We start from the raw sequence: 15,077 nt of genomic DNA on the forward strand, positions 1-15,077 counted from the left end.
TTTTGGTAAGCACTATTAAAATCTATTCTAAACGAATTTCAAGTGTACAATCCCATATTATCAACTATAGTGACCTCACTGTACAGTAGATCCTCATTCACCTTATAACTGAAGGTTTGTACCCTGTGGACTACATCTCTCCATTTGCCCCCCCCCCCTGCCCCCAGGCCCTGACAGCTACCATTTCTACTCTCTTTCTATGAGTTCAATTCTAATTTTTTAACGCACCACACATAAGTAATACAATACAAGATTTGTCTTTCTCTGCCTGGCTTATTTCACTCAGCACAATGCCCTTCAAGTTGACAAATAACATTATCTTTATCCATTCACTGCTGATAGACATTTAGGTTGTCTCCATGTTTTGGTTATTGTGAGTAATACTGCACTGAACATGAGGGTGCATATATCAATTCGAGATATTGATTTCATTTCTTTCGAATCTATATGCAGGAGTGGGATTGCTTGGTCATATGGTAGTACTACGTTTAATTTTTTGAGGAACTTCATACTGTTTTCCATAATAGTTGTATCAATTTACATTTCTACCAACAGTATACCTGGGTTACCTTTTTCCACATCTTTGCCAACACTTGTTATCTCTTGTCTTTTCGATAATAGACATCCTAACACGTGTGAGGTGATATCTTGTGGTTTTGATTTGCTAGTTCCCTGATGATGAGTGATGTTGAGCACCTTTTCAGGTACCTCTGGCCAGTTGTATGTCTTCTTTGAAAAATGTCCACTCAGTCCTTTACCTATTTTAAAATTGGGTTATTTGGGTTTTTTCTACTGAGTTGTAAGAGTTCCTTATCTATTTTGAATATTAACTCCTTAACAGATACACCGTGTGCAAATATTTTCTCTCATTCCATAGATTGCCTTGTTTATTTTACTGACTGTTTTCTTTGCTATGCAGATACTCTTTAGTTTGATCTTGTCCTCCTTGTTTATTTTTGGGGTTCCTTTGTCTGTGATTTTTGGTGTCATATACATGAAATCACTGCTGAGACCAATATCCTGAAGTGTTTTCCTGTTCTCTTCTAGGAGTTTTATGCTGTCAGGTTCTACATTTAATCTTTCATTTCAAATAAAATTGTTTCAGTGGTGTAAGACAGGTGACCAGTTCCATTATTTTGAATGTGGATATCCAGATTTCCCAACACCATTTATTGAAGAGACTATCTTTTCCCCATTGATGGGTATTGGCACCCCTGTCAAACATCTTTTGACCACATATGTGAGGGTTTATTTCTGGGCTCTGTTGCCTAGTTTTGGGCCAATACCATACTATTTTGATTATTGTAGTTTTGAAATTTAGTTTGAAATAAGGAGGTGTGATGCCTCCAGCTTTCTTTGTCGTTCTCAAGATGACTTTGGATATTCAAGCTCTTCGGTGATTCCATATGGGAATTTTAAGATTGAATTTTATTTCTGTGAAAAATGCTATTGGAATATTGACAGGGATTGCACTGTTGATAATAGATCACTTTGGGTGGTATGGACATTTTAACAATATTAATTCTTCCAATCCAAGAACATAGGACATCTTTCCACTGGTTTACGTCTTCTTCAATTTCTTTCCTCAATGTCTTACAGTTTTCAGCATACAGATCTTTCACTCCCTTGGTTAAATTATTCCTAAGTATTTTATTATTTTTGGTGCGGTTGTAAATGGGATTGCTTTTTTACATTCTCTGATAGCTTGTTGTTATTGTATTATTTTTTCATGTTGATCTTGTCCTCTGTAAATTTACTGAATTTTTTGACTAATTCTAACAGATTTTTGCTGGAGCCTTTAAGAGTTTCCATATATAAAATAATGTCATCTGCAAACAGAGACAAGTTTATTCTTCCTTTCTCATTTGTATGTCTTTTATGTCTTTGTCTTGCCCAATTGTTCTGGCTAGAAGTTCCCATACTATTTTGAATAGAAATGAGGAGAGGTGAGGTTCCTGATATTAAAGGAAAATTTTTCAGCTTTTCACCTTTCAGTATGATGTTGTCCATGGGCTTGTCCTGTACGACTTTTATTATGTTCAGGTACATTCCTTCTATACTTCATTTGTTGACAGAAGAATGTTGAATTTTTTTCAAATACAGGCATATCTCGTTCCTTGTTTTGTTGTGCTTTGCAGATATTGCACTTTTTACAAATTGAAGGTCTGTGGCAACCATGTACAGAGGAAGTTTAAAGCCATCATTTTCCAACAGCATCTGCTCACTTTGTTACTTTGTCATACATTTGGCAATTCTCACAATATTTCAAACTTTCTCATTATGATTATATTTATTACAGTGATCTGTGATCAGTGATATTAGATGCTATTACTGTAAAACTATTGTGCCTCACTAAAGCCTCAGATGAGAGCCTCTTTTAGCAATAAAGTATTTTTTCAAACAGGCACGTACATTTTGAAAGATATAATGCTATTGTACACTTAACAGATTACACTATAAATATAACTTTCACATGCACTGGTGAAGCCAAAAAAATTCTGTGAATGGTTTTATTAAGATACTCACATTATTATGGTGATCTGGAACTGAACCTATGATATCTCTGAGGTATGTCTATACTTCTTCTGCTTCTATTGAGATCCCAGGACATTTATGACCTGAGAAATCAAGGTAATCAGGAATTGGTGAAATGTGGGAAGAATTAGACTGAGGATGAGTAGAATAACTCTATTCCAAGGCCTTATATTTACTAAGTTTCTACTTCTCAAAAATTGACATGTTTTTCTTTTCTTCTTCTCTTTCATTATGTCACTTTATCTTACAAATAATTATTGAGTTCTTAAATAATATCTGCCAGACCCTGTCCTGTGACTGAGGATTCAATAAAGACCAAAATAGACACTGTCCTATAGATTTATGGTGAGTGGTAAGAATGAAAGTACAGAAAGTCATGACAATAGTAGGGGAATTTGACCTAATCCTGGATAAATGACTTTATAGGAATGGCCTTTGAACTAAGAATTGAATGATGAATAGCAGTTAATTAGGGAAAGAGGTGAGAAAAGATCCTTCCAAGAAGAAGAGGTAGAATTTCCCAGAGTTGAACTTGAGGAGATAAAAGGAGCTCAGTGAATCTGAGTAACTAAAAGATTAGTATGGCTATAGGAAAAAAAAAAAAAAAAAGTTGAAGAGGAGAGTTTGGGAGATGAGGCTTCAGATGCAGAAAAGTCTAATAGCCCTGCTAAGAATTTTGGCCTTTTATTCTAACGTAAGTGGTAATCCATTGACAGGGTTTGGGAAAGGTGGTGGTGCTGGTGGTGGTTTTCTGATTTGAGAAGACCATTCTGGATGCACAGTAGACAATGGAATGATTAGAGGAAGGGCTAAGGTAGATGCTGATGCTGAAGCGAGCCCCGCCATAGTCAACAGAATGTGAAGTTCTATCAGTTTGATATGCTAATAGTAACAATTTCAATAGATGTCCTTGATGTTTTATTCTCCTGGACAAGCTCTTTAACCTCTATACACATATGCTCCCTGTACAAATACTTCTATCCCATCATAGAATCCCTTTCAAATATCCTTTTTGAAGTTTGCAGCCTTAAGTCCATAATGTTCATCTTCCCTTCCTGGATGTACATACCTGATTACCATGGTTACCCTACTCCCCTGCTAACGACCAGGAAATTCTTAAAAGGGTTCTCTGTGTACAATCTTACCTAAAAGAAAGCATGTAATTCTGATGTGTTACAAAACTGCTGTGAGGTGTTCCCAGGCCGTGGCTTGTGTTTGGACTCCCTGCATCCATCCTGCAATGCATTTGTTACAAACAATAATAAAGTCTGGTTTTAAATTGTGAGTCTGTGGTGTTTTCTTCGTAATAATATTGGTAAAATAAGAGATTTTAGTCATTTAACAAAAGCATGGCTAGATAGTGGCAGTGGAGAGAGAAAAGAACTCAGTCGAGAAATATTTAGAAGGGAAATTAGGAATGTGATTCTGAATGCATTATGGTCTGAGTGACATATGAGAAGAGGGTTTCAACGATGAGACCAGATTTCTTGCTTGCAGAACTGAATGACTGGTGATGCCAGTCACTGAGTTATGGGACCACTTATAAAGAACAGGAGCCAGCCATACTAAAACCTAGGTTAGGAGCATTCTAAAATAAGTGGGGGTAAACATCCCCAAAAATCTCCAAGGTGAAAAATAACATGGCCCATTCAAGTAAATGAAGAAAGGCCATCATGACTGAGGGTATGGGATTGCCAAGGGAAAGAGCAAAGCTGAGGTTCGAGGGCTAGGTTCATGCCAGATAATGTGTAGTATTGTAGGTTATCATGAGGAGTTGAGATTTTAGTCTAAATGCAATAAAAATGTAATAGTGTTAGGCATGTGAGTTTGTAATTTGACTTAAATACTATGAATATTATTTTGTGGTTTGTAGTAAAATCAATTGAGGAAGTAAAACAGTACAAACAGGAGAAAAGTTGTTTTGGAATACAGGCAAGACATAATGATGACCTGGATGAAGAGGTGGAAGAGGATACAAGAAAAAAAGTGCAAGGAATTAAGAGATAGTTTGAAGATAAAAATTCATAGATCATGCTAAGGTTTATATGAAGAAGTAGGGCAAGTTGTTAAGAGAAGGGGGAAAAAAATCAAGGAAATACCTCAGGTATCTTAGTAAGTGGTGAAACAGAGCAGTGGGGAATACCAAAAGGCTTCTTGAGGAAACAAATTGAAGGTCACATTTTGGATATGTTAAGTAGGAGATGTCTGTGAAACAGTGAAGTAGAGATGTGAAGCATCTCCTGTAAATGTGAGGCTGAAGTCCAAGATAAGATCTGCTTTCAAGATGCAGGCCTCCATGCCAAAGTTTGTGTTTTAAATCCGTGGAAACGATGGCAAACACTTCAAAGAGAGGATTGAAAAGAAAGAAAATTAGATCCAAATGAGTTCTTAGGTCAAAGGGAAAGTAAGACAATAAAAAAAATCTGAAAAAGAGCAATTAGTGAGAGAGAAGGAAAACAAGGAGAGAGTACAATCACAGAGGCCAAAGGAAGAAAGGAAGTGAGAGTGTCTTTCCATATTGAATCCTATTGTGAAGTAGAGCAAGATGAGGATAAAAAAGGTACACTGTATGAGTAACAAATATTTTATGTTGACAAGAGCAGATTAAATAAAGTGATGATGGAAACTGAACAGTAAGGAGAGGAAAAATAACTAGTGTTGAGGATGTTGAGACTGTGTGATGAAAACTCAGCAGTTTGACTAAGTAGGGAAAAACTGAGGGTCACGGATATTTTAGTTGAAAGATTCTAATGTGATATATGTAATCTGAGGGGACTAATCTGTCAGAAAAAGAAAGACTGTTAAATCAGAAGAGAAAGGATAATTTAAGAAATAAAGTCCTCACAAAGGTAAAAATGGAGGGAATGGACTTTGGTAAAATGAAGTGCACTTTGTTCATCATAACAGGAGGATAGAAGAAAATGACAGGGGCAAATATAGATAGATTTGTGGGTGAAAAGAAGAGAGAGCTTCCAAGTTATGCCTTCTATTTTCTTATTCAATCATTAAAATAAAATAACTGAAAATTATAAGAAAACCTAGATGAAAGCGTTAATAAATTCCACATTTACAGTCAAGGTGAAGGAGAATAGCTAGAGGATCAGGAAGAAAACTCAGAGTAAATGGTGTCATGAGAGCCCTACATAAACATCCATTTGTATTAGGGGTTAAGAGAGGAAACCAAAGACATACAACATCATCATGTGAAAGCCATTGGAAAGAGAATGAAAAAAAGAATATTTAGAATGTAGGAGAAGATTCCTGTGAGCTCCAGATAATTAATTATTATAGACTGCATAATTTGTGTCTTTTAGTTTTTAACTTATTAAACATGAAAGGGCCTTTATATTGTAAAAAGCACCCAAGTGTTATGACTTTGTATGGGAATCATCATTAAATCAGCTACCCCTAACTAATTGTTAGAAACACCCTATGTAAGAAATACAGACATATATTAGAGATGCATAGCTGGGCAAATGGTGTTAATGGCAACAAACATGTTTTTCAATATGCTTTTCTGAGTTCTTAGAAATGCCTTTGACAAAAAGGTTAATGAGAATCTTCTAAAACATAAAAAAATGTTGATTGGAATGATATTATAATTATTTAAGTATACGTGTTTTTTTATGCCTTTCTGAGTTTTTCAAGTTGGTTACTTATTAGAGCTGATCTAAATGACATTTTATAACAATGTTTTCCTTATTGAGGGAATATTAACCTTTTTAAACATCTTGCATTATATATATATATACACACATCTATATATATACATATAAAAAGTCTGTAAGCAATTATTATTTAACAGGATTAGATCTTATTTCTAAAGTGCTACACTAATAGAAGGAAAATAACAATTAGAGCCAACTGAATTCACAGTCAAAATATTGCCTTAAGTACCTACTGCAAACATTTGCAATTGTTTCAATTTCAAAAAGAAACAGAATATTCAATTCAGTTCTGGTATCACAACCAATATTTTTAGTTACTGAACTTTCTACATTAAGATTTAAGAAACTATTTGGAAGATGAATGACCATGAATTGAGGAAACAGACCTTTCCCCCTGCCCCCCCTATCAAATCCTTTGCTTAATTCATTGGCTATAGCAGTAGAGTGTGGCTTTTTTTTTCCTCTTATCTCTTATAACCAAATATCTCTTATACCTGATAAAACACTAGATTAATACATTCACATCTATTTTCCTTCTTAATACATGAAATCCTACTAGAGAGAATATAGTACATGTGGGGAAAAAGATCCATTCATTCAACAAGCATTAACTGAGTGTCTGCCTTTTGCTAAAGCACAAGGATGATATTCAGGATACGATGATGAACAAGACAGACAAGATTTTCTCCTCGAGCAGCTTATATTTTAATGGAAAGGAAAGAAAATACATGAGTAAATAATGATAATAATAAAACAATTTAAGATGGCAGTAAGAACTAGTATGAAATAACAGTGTAATAAAATAGAAAATGACTTCACCATCAGGGTATTTTAGCCTGAATAGTCAGGGAAGGTATCTCGGAGAAAGTGATTTTTAGGTAGAATTTGAAGGATTAGAAGGAGCCCGTTATTTGAAGATAGGAGAAAGAGCAACCTAGATAGAAGAAAGTGCAATAGTAAAAGCCCAGGTAGAAAAAAGCTTAGAATACTCAGTGACACTAAAATAAAATAAAGGCAGTGCATCTAAATAATGTGTGATCAAGGGGAGAGTAAAACGAGATTAGGTCAGAGAGGTAGGCCAGATCATGTAGCACCCTTTGGAACATAATGAAAGAGAAAGCCATTGGGGCTCAAAGAAGGGGAGCTAAGAGATTCTGATTTACTTTAAAAAAAATCATTCTTCCTCTTCTGTGAAGAAACTGGATTACAGGAAGACAACAGTGGAGGCAAGGAGATCAGTTAGGCTTTTTCAGTGGTCTAGGAAAGTAGTAAGTGGCTTGGAGTGCTGCACTGACAGAATACATCTCAGAGGTAGAAAGGCAATAGGTTTATACATAGATTCAATCTGAAGAATGAGGGAAAGAGAAATATTAAAGAAATAGGTATTTGGTGATACCATTTATTAAGATGATGAAAAATGAGGAAGTACGAGCTTTTTGGAGGGGGTACCAAGAGCACTCTATGAATCCTAATGCTCTCCTTTGGTCCTTTCTAGGACCCAAATTGGGTCCATATTCACCCACTTTATGAATATACTCTGTGTCCTACTTTATGAATATATTCTGTGCCCTATTTTCTTATTCAGTTCAAGCTGCTATAACAAGAATACCATAGACTGGATGGCTTATAATTAAATATTTATTTCTCACATTTCTGGAGTCTGGGAAACCCAAGAACAAAATATCAGAAGATCCAATGTCTGGTGAGAACCCCCTTCCACATTCACAGATGGCCACCTTCTTCTTGTATCCTCACATGGTGTAGAGTAAAGAAAATCTCAGTCTCTTTCCCTTCTTACAAGAACACTAATCCCATCGGGGGGCTTCACTTTCATGACTTCACCTTAATGTATTTACTTCTCAAAGGCCCCAAAGACTAATACCATTCCATTGGGAGTTGGGGTATCCACATTTGAATTTTTGGTGGGGTGGAACACAAACATGAAGTCCCTAACACCTATCCATTGCAAAACTAAAATTTCTTCATATTTTACAAGGAATTTTATTCCTCCATGACTTTCATGCACTTTATTTAACTTTCTATGGTTCCCTTCCATCACCCCTGAATATCTGGTAACTTTTCTTCCTTTCAGATGCAGTTAAAAAAGCATCTGTATGAAGCTTACCTTGATATTCCCAGAATAGTTAATGACTCCCCTGTAAGACAGCTTTTTAACTTATATGATATTATTAAGTGATATTTGATTTATATTGTAAAAAATAAGTATTTATATGGCCATCATTCTGGGACCAATCTTCTTAAAGGTAGACTTCATATTTAATATTCCTTGCAAAAAAAAATAGTATAATGGCTTATGTGATCAATAAATGGTTACAATATACAGACTCTAAAATCCAGGTATTTTGCAAGACATTGGTGTAGGTTGGGTCATGTCCACATTGGTTTTTTTTAAGTAAATGAACACCATGTCAGAAACTGTGTAATACAGTCAACTCTAATCCTTGCAAAAACTTTGTATACATAAAGGAACTAAGGCTAAGAGAGACTGAATAAATTGTTCAGGCTCATATAATAAGTAACAAGGCCAAAATCTGATAATCATCCTACCACGAGTCAACATTCTCTGTACTATACCAATGTTTCTCATAGAATTCTCAGGTTGTAATGTCCAATATGGTAGCCAAAAGCAACACTTTGCTATTGAACCCTTGAAATATGATTTATCTGGACAGAAATATGATATGTATGTAAAATACACTCCAGATTTTGAAGTTAGCATGAAAAACAATGTAAAAAATTAATTAGTATGTTGTTTACATGCTGAGATAATATTTTGTGATACATTAGGCTAGATAAAGTTTATTATTAACATTAAATTTCCTAGTTTCTTTTTACCTCTTTTAATATGGCTACTAAATTTTTTAAAATTACATATGTGGTTTTCATTATATTTCTATTGGACAACACTGTTGTAGCACCTTTCTCATATTAAGTCTGAGCAAGGACACGTCCATGCACAAATACAAATAACAATAATAAAATGAAGGATATGATCACTATCTTAAGAGAGAGATGAGTAGAGTGCTTTAGGATTTCACTAATAGGAAAATCCTTTGTAACTGATGGGAATACGGGAAGGTAAAATTGACTTGAAGAATAGATTCGATTTTAATGAAAAGAGATAAGGTGAAATGGCTTTTAAGCAAGAAAAAATATAGCAATTGTAGGAATTAGGCAAGGACAATAGCAAGAAATTAATATAGTTTTGTAGAACATTGAGTTAGAAGTAGGGGAGCCATAGGACTTAGGAAAGTTATATTGGGGGCTCTCAAAGTTAGGGAGAAGAAAGCAGACTTTCTTCTGATAGCTAGGAGAAGTTATAGGTTTTTATTCATTTGTTTATTTTTAAAAAGGAAAGTAACATGACTGGAGCTTTTGGAGTATAGCAGATGGATTGGCAGGCAAAGAGAACTGAGATAGAAACAATCGAAACCTTGTGCAGTAGTAAAACAGAGTAGTGATGAAAATCTGAACTATGATTTCAGCAGTAAAAATGAAAATTAGGAGACTGTGGTAAACTGTAACAATAAGTGCCACCCAATGAATGACACTTGACAGTATCCATATTTTTGTGGAATCTCTTCCTACATAGATTATGGAATTGGTTTATAATTTGTTTTGTCCAGAGGGATGTCAGCAAACAAGCCACAAACACAAACAGAAGTTTGATTAGCATCTGCACATCTCTTGAAAATCTGAGACCACTGTGTTGTGATGATAACTGGGAAGGCCACATGGAGAGATCTAATTGGCCCTAGCCATTCTAACCATGTGAGTTGACCTACCAGCTAACTGTTAGTTGAATGATTGTTCCAGAGCTAAATCAGCAGAAGAACTAATTAGTCAACCATAGACATATGAGACATAATAAATTATTGTTATTCAGCAATAATGAATTGATATAGAGAGGAGAGATGCAATAGATTTGGTGGAGATAATTCTACGGAAATGGTAGCTAATCAGATGTAGGGGAATAGAGAAAAGGAAGAATCAAAGAGGACTCTATGATTTAAAGTTTAGTTAGTGGAACAATGACAATGGCATTATCATGCATAGTGCAACCTAGAGGCAGATTGATTTAGGGAAACTGAAGAGCTAATATGGAATATACTGAGTTTGGGCTATAAAAAAATTAGATATGAAGAAAGAAGAAGAGAGACTTGGAAGCTTTCAACAAAGAAATGATAGTTTCAGAAATGGCACACAAAAGATTTAACAACTAATTTAGCACAGACACCAACCAGTCGGAACAGATACCATTCATAAGCAACTAGTATGTGTAGGCCATTTCACTCTGGTGGGATTATCAGGCCTAGAGAGCTGGACCCTTGAAAGTTGACAAGGTACCAATAGACATATTGAATCCAATGTTATAACTCTGCAGTCTATATGATAGGGCAGGTAGTAGGGAACATATAAAGAGTTACCTTCAACATAAGGAGAGGAGTTTAATTACCAAAGAAAGGTATTCAAAAACAAATGGAAGGAAAATTTGCAAGGACAAGAGACTAACTGAATGTACATGAATATTAGAAACTGAATAGGAGAGAAGACTGACTAAATAGTGGATGACATATGGCTGATGGTGATAAAGAGTTGAGAGTTAGAGAAGAGAACATTTGAACTTCATACTTGACCCAAGGTTCCAAATGTTAAAATGTAATGGTTAAGACTACGACCTTAGGAATTAGACTAAGCATTGTTTAAATCCTGACCTTACCATTTATCTGCTGTGTGATCCTGGAAAGTAACCTCTCTAAATTTATCTGTAAACTAGAAAAAGTAGTATGTACCTCATAGAGCTGTTATGATGATTAAATGGATTAACACATATAAAGCTGTTATCCCAGTGCATGGATACAGTAAAAGCTCAATGTATTTGGTTGCTGTAATATTGTTATTATTTTATTGCTATTTTTACTTCTGGTACTATTCAAACTGCTAGAAACTCATGTTCTCTTCCCACTTTCACTTATCATTACTTGGACATTCTGTCTTTCCATTCCACTATTCCCAAATTCTAATAATACTTTCTACATCTCAGACATATTTTTATCCCCCAGAGGAACAGACAGTGATAAGAAAGAACCAGCAATGTTTTCTACCTGCAATTTTTTCCCCATTCTCTTCTCATTTTTAAAAACTCTTTAGAGCTTCTGGCAATCTACATGTTAGTTTTGAAACAACTTTTCCTCATTGCCTCATCAGTTATCTCTGAACTGTTCTTTAAGTAACAAGTAAGTGTTTTTCACAAAGCATTTAAAAATATTATTAAAATAAAGGATAACTTGCAAACACAATTTGGGGGACTTTATTAGCATCCTAGCATAGGTGGAGATATGCAAACATATAATAAGCTTCTACCAAGGATCAGCCATTGTCATATGTTTTCTCATTTAATCTTAATTTTCATCTCAGTCAATCTAAAGAGTTATAAACTTCACAGCAGAGGAATTAAAACAACTAAAGTATATTTATATCATGGGAAATAAACAATGCAAACAAATTCTTGACATCTTCGGCATCAACAACAAAACAAAAAAATAAGAACTTGAAATAGTTATGTCTACTTCCCACTATAGTTTTCCTAAAATGGTTCTCCTCAGAGAAGCTATTCATAATTAGTGATACTAGTATCAATGCTCTGTTGCCCACACCTCAATTTTCTGGATTACTCTAAATAGAGGAAATTTCTTTTTATTTTAAAGCTCTTATGGTTACTATAATGTGCTAAATAAGATGTCTTGGGAATTCCTAAATATTAAATAGGATATTTGGTAATAGCTTAACAACAAAGCAGTACTTTTTAGGGAGTATTTATATTTGAAAATTTATATTTGAAGTTTCAATAAAACATATCCAATATTAGGGAAAAAAATTATTAGCTCAGACTTACCCATAAGGTTTATTCTCAGGATAATAAGTCACATGTGAAGGTTAGAGAAATGAAGGCAAAGATAATGAAGTTTGCATACCACATTTCTGAAATGAGAGAAACATTTTGAGCCAAGCCTCAGACGCATTTCAAACACAAACAGTATACGCTGCTGGAAACTGAAACTTGAGTTGTCAACAAACCTAAAACAGATTGTGAGACTCTGAACTATATCAAAGCATATGACAGAAACCACCTATTTCAAGAAAAAAGGGAGGGGGGAACTATATGATACACAAAAACCATTAAAATAAGTTACCACATTGACTTCCCTAAAGTCAGCAGTCTCTCAAATCCACAGTTTAGTCATTTCAATTATAAAACAACAAAGTCACACAGTTCTGGTTTTGCTTTCTCTTCAGTTAGGAAAAAAATGCTGAATTTAGGACTTTATAGATTTCCTACAATACTCTTCCTTTCAGTAGGTGGTCTTACAATCTTGCTCTAATTCTCCAAATCCAATTTGTACAAAAAGTCTAATCTGAGCTCCACAACGGCACCAGATTGGCCACTATCACTCCTGCTTCCCGAGCAAACCACTGACTTCCGTCCACCAGCTCAGTTGGCTGCCCTGCCACCTACTCTAATTACACTGTACCTTTTCAGTTGCTTGCTTTCTCTTTGTCTTCCTTTCTTATTCTCAATATCCTCTCCCAATCTCAGGCAGTCTTTTTTTCCTGAACCATTTATATCAATCCATAGGAAAAAAACAAACAACCTTTCGCTAAAATAACCTTAAAGACACAGATTAGAATATGATTGTGTCAAATTAGTTAAATAAGTGTGACTAGAATGTAAACAAAATCTCTAAACCAAAAATCTAATTTTGAATCCAAGCTTTGCCATCTACTATGTGAACCTTAGAGAAACATTAAAGTCTATAGATTGCATTTAGGTTTTCATTTAGAAAATGGGAATCATAGTACTGTTGATAAATGATAAAAATACAAAAAATAATTAACAACTAGCAATATGCATTGAGTGTTACTATGTGCCATTTCCATGTGTTATCACTTTGACTCCTCACAGATATATAAGTTCAGGATAGAATTACGATTATATTCAGTCCTAAAAGCAGGAAACTGAGGCACTGAGAAAGTAAGCAATGCAATTTGTCCATGAACATATTTTAGTAAATGTTGAGACTGAAATTCAAAACCAAACAATCTAACTCTGTAGTGAGACTTTAGCCACAATTCAGTCTTTTTAATCTCCCTCACTGGGTTGTTCTAAAAAATCAAAAAAAAAAATGTACGTGAAGATATTTTGATATCTGGAAGTTTCTGTTTAGCTAATATTAATATGTTCAGAAGATTGGAGAAGTAGTAAGAGTTATTCTCAAATTTCCTGTTTCTCTAATTTTCATTTTAAATAAATTCATTTTTCTGTTAGTTTTTATTCCTAATATCATACTCACCCATAGAATATATTGTTGTTTATAAATATTCAGTGCTCCTCCCTGCAGGTGAAATATATATCCCTGTCCTATTGAATTCAGGAGTGCTCATGTGATTTGCTTTGGCAATGAGATGCAAACAGAAGTAATGCTTTACTTTGTGGCTTCTATATGGTAAAAAATGTGTCAATATGTTTCTCTGACAGAATGTAAAGTGACTGATACGAAGAATCCCTTGTTGATCTGAGATGAACAAGAGAAATAAACTTTGCTATTGTAAGGCACTGAGAATTTTTAGTTCTTTGTTACTGCAGCATAACTTATTCTACCCTGATTGATACAACCATTAAGTTCCCTTAAGATATTTGATTCATAAAACATTCTTATATGACATTTTCTTTCTCTTGGGATGTAGGAAGTCAAGGGAAGAATAAACCGTAAGATCAGAGAATGTTAACCTTGAGAGAGACTATTGGAATAAACTAGTCCAGTGGTTTCCAGATTTTAAATAATAACTAAAATTTCAAAACATTGTATAAAAACATATTTTAATATATAGTCATGAAATTGTAGATTTATAAAAAATATGCGATTAATTGTAATGTCCCTTTTTCTGGTAATTTGAAAACACATATCTAAATATAATCATCTTGTTTTATTGATATAGAAAATAAGACCAAAGAACAAGACAATTAGCATTTACATTAGAGAAATAACCACTCTAAAAAGTAACAAAACTAACATGACATCAGCATCATGGTGGTATGCATTGTTCCTTTTTTCTCTCCCCTTTGATTTACAACTAATTGGACATCCATAACCAAACAAAAGTCCTCTGCATTTTATACCAGGATACCTAGGAGATTTCTACCCACCTGTGCATTCAAAGTAGGTAGATAGGACCTCAGATGGGGCTGCAGTTCCAAGGAAGTAGATGAGTCTGCTTTACTCTCATTTGCTCCAATTGGGAGAAAGGGAACCTGGAGAACACACAACTGGGTGGATCCTCACAGGAGACAGAGAATTTGTGGAGGTCCAGCCAGCCTGATGGGGGAAACCAGCATGCCACTAGAGCAGGACTGAGACAAGTTTGGAGACAGAGGAGAGGCAGGAACCTGCTGAGGCAGCCCCCCTCTCCAAGGTGACCCTAAACAACACTGGACTTTTAGCAATGGAAGTAGCTACCTCTGTGTTAGAGGAGGAGGAAGGCAAAAGTGGTGAGTGACAAACTGCCCAGATGCAGGTGGGTTGCAGCTGGAGGGTCCCAATTCTCTCCAGCAGACCTGGAGTTCTGAGGAGGGAACCTCCATGACTGGGGGGTTGGGGAGGAAGAGGAAAGGAAAGAGGGCAGATAAGACTATCAAAGGGCATTGAAGGAACATGTTTCCTGCTATCTGCTTCAGGACTCTGGGAGACGCCACTCTAGGACCCCCCTACCAGGCCATGGCACCCCCAAAGTCTCAGTTCCTAAGCCCAAGCCTCCTCCCATTCTGATGCCAGCTCTTTTTAAAACTCCCAAGCA

General features: G+C 35.2%; 1 protein-coding gene across 4 annotated transcripts in view; it reads right to left on the minus strand.

Annotated features, from left to right (window-relative positions):
- Positions 1-15,077, minus strand: part of RNPC3 (RNA binding region (RNP1, RRM) containing 3) — an 80,944-nt gene that overhangs the window by 11,073 nt on the left and 54,794 nt on the right. For 3 of the 4 annotated variants that reach the window (XR_007476739.1, XR_007476754.1, XR_007476740.1), the window contains 3 exons: positions 14,431-14,535; positions 12,121-12,206; positions 2,527-2,618 (listed from right to left, as the gene is read on the minus strand). The gene's annotated coding sequence lies outside the window, so the exon portion shown is untranslated. The remainder of the gene's footprint in view (positions 1-2,526; positions 2,619-12,120; positions 12,207-14,430; positions 14,536-15,077) is intronic. The other variant, XR_007476742.1, reaches the window with a different exon arrangement.

This window comes from Orcinus orca, chromosome 1, assembly GCF_937001465.1.
Source record: "Orcinus orca chromosome 1, mOrcOrc1.1, whole genome shotgun sequence".
Lineage (NCBI taxonomy): Eukaryota > Metazoa > Chordata > Mammalia > Artiodactyla > Delphinidae > Orcinus > Orcinus orca.